This window comes from Hyla sarda, chromosome 8, assembly GCF_029499605.1.
Source record: "Hyla sarda isolate aHylSar1 chromosome 8, aHylSar1.hap1, whole genome shotgun sequence".
NCBI lineage: Eukaryota > Metazoa > Chordata > Amphibia > Anura > Hylidae > Hyla > Hyla sarda.
In genome coordinates this window covers 222,537,985-222,546,763 of record NC_079196.1, presented here as the reverse complement: position 1 = coordinate 222,546,763, position 8,779 = coordinate 222,537,985, and the positions used below count along the sequence as shown (strand labels likewise).

The window sequence follows — 8,779 nt, the reverse complement described above, 5'->3', positions numbered from 1 at the left end:
CTGATAGTATATAACATTATACACTGATAGTATATAACATTATACACTGATAGTATATAACAGTATACACTGATAGTATATAACATTATACACTGATAGTATATAACATTATACACTGATAGTATAAAACAGTATACACTGATAGTATATAACATTATACACTGATAGTATATAACATTATACACTGATAGTATATAACAGTTTACACTGATAGTATATAACAGTAATAACACTGATAGTATATAACAGTATACACTGATAGTATATAACATTTATACACTGATAGTATATAACATTATACACTGGATAGTATATACATTAGACACTGATATTACAGTATACACTGATAGTATATACATTATACACTGATAGTATATAACATTATACACTGATAGTATATAACAGTATACACTGATAGTTTATAACAGTATACACTGATAGTATATAACAGTATACACTGATAGTATATAACATTATACACTGATAGTATATAACAGTATACACTGATAGTATATAACATTATACACTGATAGTATATAACATTATACACTGATAGTATATAACAGTATAACACTGATAGTATATAACAGTATACACTGATAGTATTTAACATTATACACTGATAGTATTATAACTTATACACTGATAGTATATAACAGTATACACTGATAGTATATAACAGTATACACTGATAGTATATAACAGTATACACTGATAGTATATAACATTATACACTGATAGTATATAACATTATACACTGATAGTATATAACATTATACACTGATAGTATATAACATTATACACTGATAGTATATATAACAGTATACACTGATAGTATATAACATTATACACTGATAGTATATACAGTATACACTGATAGTATATAACAGTATACACTGATAGTATATAACATTATACACTGATAGTATATAAACATTATACTACTGATAGTATATAACAGTATTACACTGATAGTATATAACATTATACACTGATAGTATATAACCTTATACCACGAAGTAATAACAGTAACACTGATAGTATATAACATTATACACTGATAGTATATAACATTATACACTGATAGTATATAACATTATACACTGATAGTATATAACAGTATACACTGATAGTATATAAACATTATACACTGATAGTAATATAACGTATACACTGATAGTATATAACAGTATACACTGATAGTATATAACATTATACACTGATAGTATATAACAGTATACACTGATAGTATTATAACAGTATACACTGATAGTATATAACATTATACACTGATAGTATATAACAGTTATACACTGATAGTATATAACATTATACACTGATAGTATATAACAGTATACACTGATAGTATATAACATTATACACTGATAGTATATAACATTATACACTGATAGTATATAACATTATACACTGATAGTATATAAACATTATACACTGATAGTATATAACAGTATAACACTGATAGTATAATAACACTATACACTGATAGTATATAACAATTATACACTGATAGTATATAACATTATACACTGATAGTATATAACATTATACACTGATAGTATATAACGTATACACTGATAGTATATAAACACTATACACTGATAGTATATAACACTTATACACCTGATAGTATATAACATTATACACTGATAGTATATAACATTATACACTGATAGTATATAACATTATACATGATAGTATAGTAACACTTATACAACCTGATAGTATATAACATTATACACTGATAGTATATAACATTATACACTGATAGTATATAACAGTATACACTGATAGTATATAACATTATACACTGATAGTATATAACATTATACACTGATAGTATATAACATTATACACTGATAGTATATAACAGTATACACTGATAGTATATAAACAGTATACACTGATAGTAATATAACACTATACACTGATAGTATAACATTATACACTGATAGTATATAACAGTATACACTGATAGTATATTACGAGTATATACACTGATAGTATATAACATTATACCACTGTATAGTATATAACAGTATACACTGGATAGTATATAACATTATACACTGATAGTATATAACATTATACACTGATAGTATATAACATTATACACTGATAGTATATAACAGTATACACTGATAGTATATAACAGTAATACACTGATAGTATATAACATTATACACTGATAGTATAGACAATTTACACTGATATATATACAGTATACACTGATAGTATATAACAGTATACACTGATAGTATATAACAGTATACACTGATAGTATAAACAGTATACACTGATTACATATACACTGTTAGTATATAACATTATACACTGATAGTATATAACATTATACACTGATAGTATATAACAGTATACACTGATAGTATATAACATTATACACTGATAGTATATAACAGTATACACTGATAGTATATAACAGTATACACTGATAGTATATAACAGTATACACTGATAGTATATAACATTATACACTGATAGTATATAACATTATACACTGATAGTATATAACAGTATACACTGATAGTATATAACATTATACACTGATAGTATATAACAGTATACACTGATAGTATATAACATTACACACTGATAGTATATAACATTACACACTGATAGTATATAACATTATACACTGATAGTATATAACATTATACACTGATAGTATATAACATTATACACTGATAGTATATAACATTATACACTGATAGTATATAACAGTATCATTTAGTGTGTTATCATTTCATAGACATAGTGACCCGCACAGGGGTCAAGTCCTGGGGAAAAAATGAGCAGGAACTCACTCAAGATTTCCACTCAAGGGCTGGTCTAGCAGAACTCATGCTATTGGGAATGGTGTTCCTGCTGTGGAAAAAGTGCAGGAACTCAGTTCCCACGCGTTCCTGCAGGACTTGAGCCCTGGACCTGCACCTTTATGCTTCTTGGTCTTAGGAGCTTAGAATCTTCCCTGCAGCAGACATTTATCCCAGTGATCTCCAACATGTGGCTCCCCAGCTGTCGCAAAACTACAACTCACAGCATGCCCTGATAGCCGAATGTAGAAAAAGTACAACTTCCAGCATACTCTGACAGCTGAATGTTGCAAAACTACAACTCCCAGCATGCCCTGATAGCCGAATGTAGAAAAACTACAACTTCCAGCATACTCGGACAGCTGAACGTTGCAAAACTACAACTCACAGCATGCCCTGATAGCCGAATGTAGAAAAACTACAACTTCCCGTATAATCTGACACCTGAATGTTGCAAAACTACAACTCCCAGCATGCCCTGATAGCTAAATGTTGTTAAACTACAATTCCCATCATGCCGACATCCGAATGTTGCAAAACTACAACTCCCAGCATGCCCCGACAACCTAAAATAGAAAAATTACAACTTCCAGCATACCCTGACAGCTGAATGTTGTAAAACTACAACTCCCAGCATGACCTGATAGCCCAATGTTGCTAAACTACAATTCCCATCATGCTGACTGGCGAATGTTGCAAAACTACAACTCCCAGCATGCCCTGATAGCCGAATGTTGCATAACTACAATTCCCATCATGCTGACTGCCGAATGTTGCAAAACTACAACTCCCAGCATGCCCGACAACCGAATGTATCAAAACTACAACTTCCAGCATACCCTGACACCTGAATGTTGCAAAACTACAACTCCCAGCATGACATGATAGCCCAATGTTGCTAAACTACAATTCTCATCATGCTGACTGGCGAATGTTGCAAAACTACAACTCCCAGCATGCCCTGATAGCCGAATGTTGCATAACTAAAATTCCCATCATGCTGACTGCCGAATGTTGCAAAACTACAACTCCCAGCATGCCCCGACAACCGAATGTACAAAAACTACAACTTCCAGCATACCCTGACACCTGAATGTATCAAAACTACAACTTCCAGCATGCCCTGACACCTGAATGTATCAAAACTACAACTTCCAGCATGACATGATAGCCCAATGTTGCTAAACTACAATTCCCATCATGCTGACAGCCGAATGTTGCAAAACTACAACTCCCACATGCTGGGAGTTGTAGTTTTGCAACAACCGAATAGCCACATATTGTAGCCGGTTTCCTCACAGAGCTCGGTTTACAGGTTTTCTGTTTTCGTTTCCTCCTCTGTAACCAAACCCCCCCCCCCATTAACCTTTAAGATGGAATAACGTACGATTCTAAGGAGTATAAAAATACGTCACCGCGGTCTGGGGCGATCTCAGGAGAGCGGAGGATATTCCCAGGATCCCACAGACACCTGCTGCATTTCCAGGGCACTGTGGCCACGTACAATAAAGTCTCCCCCACCAGTAGCAATAGGAGTCTATGGGTTGCCGGGGGCAACCATTCACAGGCTGCACAGGGAAGCAAGGCCCGGCCTACCTCCCTCCACTGCTATTTGTTTGCAGTCAGAGAAAGCGTTTCCATGGTGACAGCATGGCTGGAGGCCTAGTGTCTGCCTGTAGTACTACCGCCACCCTCATGTCTCTGCTGCGGAGTTTCCCAACCAGGGTGTCTTAGGCTGTTGCGAAACTACAACCCCCAGCATGCCCGGACAGCCTTTGGCTGTCCGGGCATGCTGGGAGGTGTAGTTTTGCAACAGCTGGAGTCACCCTGGTTGGACTGGGAGTCGTAGTTTTGCAACAGCTGGAGTCACCCTGGTTGGACTATCAGGAGGGGGTCCCCAATATCCAATCCTGTAGGATCCGCCTCAGCTGTGTCGGCGTATTGATTCGAGTAGACGCCGTGTGATAAGGGTCGCTGCCAGACACTTCTATTAATTACATGGGGTAGTCCTATTATCATGGAAGGGGGCTTTTAACCCCTTATGGATGAAGCGGATTTTCGTTTTTGTGTTTTCATCCCCCCCCCCCATCTTCTAATAGCTGTAACGCTTTCAATTTTTCACCTACGGGTCCATATGAGGCTTGTTTTTTGCAGGACCAATAGTACTTTGTAATGACATCAATCACTTTACCACCAAATCTACATTGATACAAAAAAAATAATAATAATAATAATAAAAAATAAAAATAAATATATATATATATATATATATATATATATATATATATATATATTTGTGGGGTAAAATTTAAAACAAAAACCACGCAATTATTAGCAAGGTATTGTTTCTACGCAGTGAACTTTACGGTTAAAATGACGCTTCTTTATTCAGACAGTCCCTACGATTACATCGATACTCAGTTTGTATAAAGATTTTTTTTAAATTGTACTTGAAGTTTCTGACCCCTATATCTTTTTATTTTTCCGTAAACGGGCTGTATGAGGGCTCTTTTTTTTTAAATTTTTTTTTTGCACTGTTATCTGTAGTTTTTTATTATTCAAATTTTTGTTTAGATGAGACTTTTTGATCGATTTTTATTCATTTTTTTTCTCATATGTTAAGTGACCAAAAATCAGCAATTCTGGCATTTGAGATATATATATATATATATATATATATATATATATATATATATATATTATATATATATATATATTTATATATATATATATATTTAGCTTTACGTTCACCGCACAATTTCCTTATATTTTATTAGTTCAGACAATTTTGCATGTGGTGATACCAAATATTGTTTATCTTTCTTTATATTTTTTTACGTGAAAAATGGGAAGGGGATTATCATTTTATTAGGGGAGGGGCTTAATTGTGGTGTCCCAAGACCAATAGCTGTCCTGTGGCTTTGGGCGGTCTCAGGCAGCTTGGCAGCACAAGGTGTTGGGCCCACTGGAGTTCTACAGTTAAATTAGTTATGTATACAGTGACCCCCCCAACCTACGATGGCCCCGACATACGATAATTTCAAGATACGATGGCCTCTCAGACGGGACCATCGCATAAACGGCTATCCGGCAGCGCAGACTGCTCCAGCTGCTGCGGGATAGCCGTTTATGGTGCACCGTTTGCCCCGACGAACACTTACATGTCCTCGGGGCTCCGGCGCGTCCTCTTCGGGGTTCCCTGCTACGCCGGCGCTCTCCTTCAATGTCATCACGTCGTCTTGCACGCCGTCCCGTCATCCAATAGGAGCGGCGAGCGTAGCGACGTGATGGCGGCGACGGAGAGCGAGGATCCCATGCAGCAGAGATGTTCCGGAGCGACGGGGACACCCCGGAGACGAGGCGACAGCAATGAAGGGCGACATCCAGGGCAGCGGTGACGGGTCTGGAGCGGCGGGGACACGTGGGTATTACCTCCTATACTTTACATTGCACGGATCCCTCAACATACAATGGTTTCAACAAACAATGATTCATTTGGAACGGATTACCATCGTGTGCTGAGGGACCACTGTATACTATAATGTCAGATAATATATTTTCTTAAATTCTTTCTTAATTCCATTATTGTTATCTGTATATATATGTTTTATATGTGAACTATACCCTTAAGTGAGAGCAGTGAACCCCATGTGACCCTGCCAGCCAATGAGAACCCCAAAAGTCTCCCCTGTATACTGAGTTGCAGGGGAGGAGTCAGTCCAGTTCTACACATTGTTCAGTCTAGTTCCAACAAGGCTCCTGAGCAACAGCTAGCTCAGGTGTGCTGTGTGTCATGTGCTTCGTGTCTAATCTCTCAACTGGTCATCCTGCAAGGATTAGTCCTAAGGAGGAAGTTCATGCCTCTGCGAAATGGTCTTTAGTACCTTGACAGGACCCTAGCAACCAGGATTCAATTTTCTGTCTCACAAGTCAGTATAAATCTGTTTGGTGTAAGCACCACAAGTCTAAGCAAGGCAACAGGGCTCCCAAGGGGGTACACTGCACTCTCTCACATCGAAGGCCAGCTATATGTGTATTACCAACTGCACCAGCTCAGTAAAGACAGTTATCCGTAACCTGACGTCTGTGTGTTCATTTACTCCCCGTGTCTGGCCCAGGAGAAGCTGTCTCCAAACCTTGCACTGTGTATAGGTTAATGGTGCCCTGGCGTCATGAAGTGATTTAGTTATTCTTACTAACACCTAGTGGATACCACCTAATTATATTTTTATTTGATTTTCTCAATTATATATATATATACATATATATATATATATATATATATATATATATATATATATATATATTATAAGCTTTAAGATCAGGTTATGCAATGGCATGCACTGATCTGTACTATCGCTGCTCTACTCATACAGTATGCCTGAGGAAGGATTGTGCGCCATCTTGTGCAGCCAGTCAGGTCACACGTAGAAAAACCCAGACCCCGATTCTGGAGCCTCCTTCTATATGGTATATGATATGCATCACATACGATAAAGAAGGAGGCTTAAATAATGGCGCCTGTATATACATAGTGAAAGGTTACCACAGGTGGTGCCATCTGTGTATGTAGGTAGAAGAGTAAACCTGCTGGCAAAATGAAAATGCTGAGTTCTATTCTGCTGTAATCTCCAGCCGGTGTGACACTACAACTCCCAGCAAGTTCATATCCGCTCGGATATGCATTGCCATGAATGGTGACGGAGTGTGGAGATCTGTAGGCCCAGAAAGCGCCCTTATTGAGGGGTCGGCAAGCATGACCTCAACCTATATCTAACATCTACAAACAGCGGCTCTCACGCTGTAGACCAGTGTTTCCCAACCAGGGTGCCTCCAGCTGTTGCAAAACTACAACTCCCAGCATGCCCGGACAGCCAAAGGCTGTCCGGGCATGCTGGGAGTTGTTGTTTTGCAACAGCTGGAGGCACCCTGGTTGGGAAACACTGCTGTAGACCATGACAGGCTTCATATTAATGTAGGTGCTATGGGATGCCCTCCGGGCAAATCTTGGCAATAGGACTGTGCTCCAGTCATATAGGTCACACATAGAAGAACCCAATGCTGGGCAATTAATGATATAAAAGGAGACTTTACTGTGGTGTCCGAGTACAGGACATGGTCCTGTACTACTCTTAGGCCCTGTCAGGTTGAGACCCTCAGTGACCTGGGGGCTCTCCTGCATGGTCTCCCCGTTGTTTTTAGAATATTGTGTGTATTGCTTTAATGCCTTGACAGTCTCCTTATGTATAGCTAGTACAAAGGACCTGTGTAAGTCTGTCACATGTTATGCAGTCACATGATTTGTTGTCACATGTTCTCTCAGAGAGCACCAGCTTAACCTATGACCTGCAGCTTGACCATTGGGCTATAGTCCAGCCCCCCACTCTCTTCTCTTCCTTTACTGAGAACCATCCAGTACAGAGATCTCCGTGCAAGTGATCAGCATTTGGAAGACCCCAAAAGCTACAGTCATTCTAGTAAGTCTGAAGTCTATGTCTGCTGTCACTGAAACTAGTCAAGTCCTGCATATAGTCAAGTCCAATCTCGAGTCAAGTTAATTGCAAGTATATTTGTCCAGCAAGTCGCGAGGTCCTTCGGGGTCCTGACCACCTCTCTGGGAAATCTGTCCTTAGCTGTGAAGATAATTCCATCTGTCTTTTACTCCGTTTGACCATAACTGGTTGTGGACTCTCATTTCACTACTAGCAACTGGGATAGCGGAGGAACCGGGCATGTGGTGTTCCAGAACCCTAAAACCATGGGTCAAGTCCTGCAGGAACATGTGGGAACTGAGTTCCTGCACTTTTTCCACAGCAGGAATACCATTACAGTGATCCCTCAACTTACAATGGCCTCAACATACAATAGTTTCAACATACAATGTTTTTTTCTTGGACCATCGTAACTTAAAACCAGACTCAACATAC

At 38.1% G+C, this 8,779-nt stretch overlaps 1 protein-coding gene across 6 annotated transcripts in view; it reads right to left on the bottom strand.

Moving 5' to 3' along the window:
- LOC130284331 (cyclin-dependent kinase-like 4) overlaps window positions 1–4,465 on the bottom strand; it is a 27,325-nt gene extending 22,860 nt beyond the window's left edge. For 3 of the 6 annotated variants that reach the window (XM_056534582.1, XM_056534584.1, XM_056534581.1), the window contains exon 1: window positions 4,240–4,465. The gene's annotated coding sequence lies outside the window, so the exon portion shown is untranslated. The remainder of the gene's footprint in view (window positions 1–4,239) is intronic. The other 3 variants (XM_056534585.1, XM_056534583.1, XM_056534586.1) reach the window with 1 other exon arrangement.
- Between the last annotated feature and the right edge of the window lie 4,314 nt (window positions 4,466–8,779).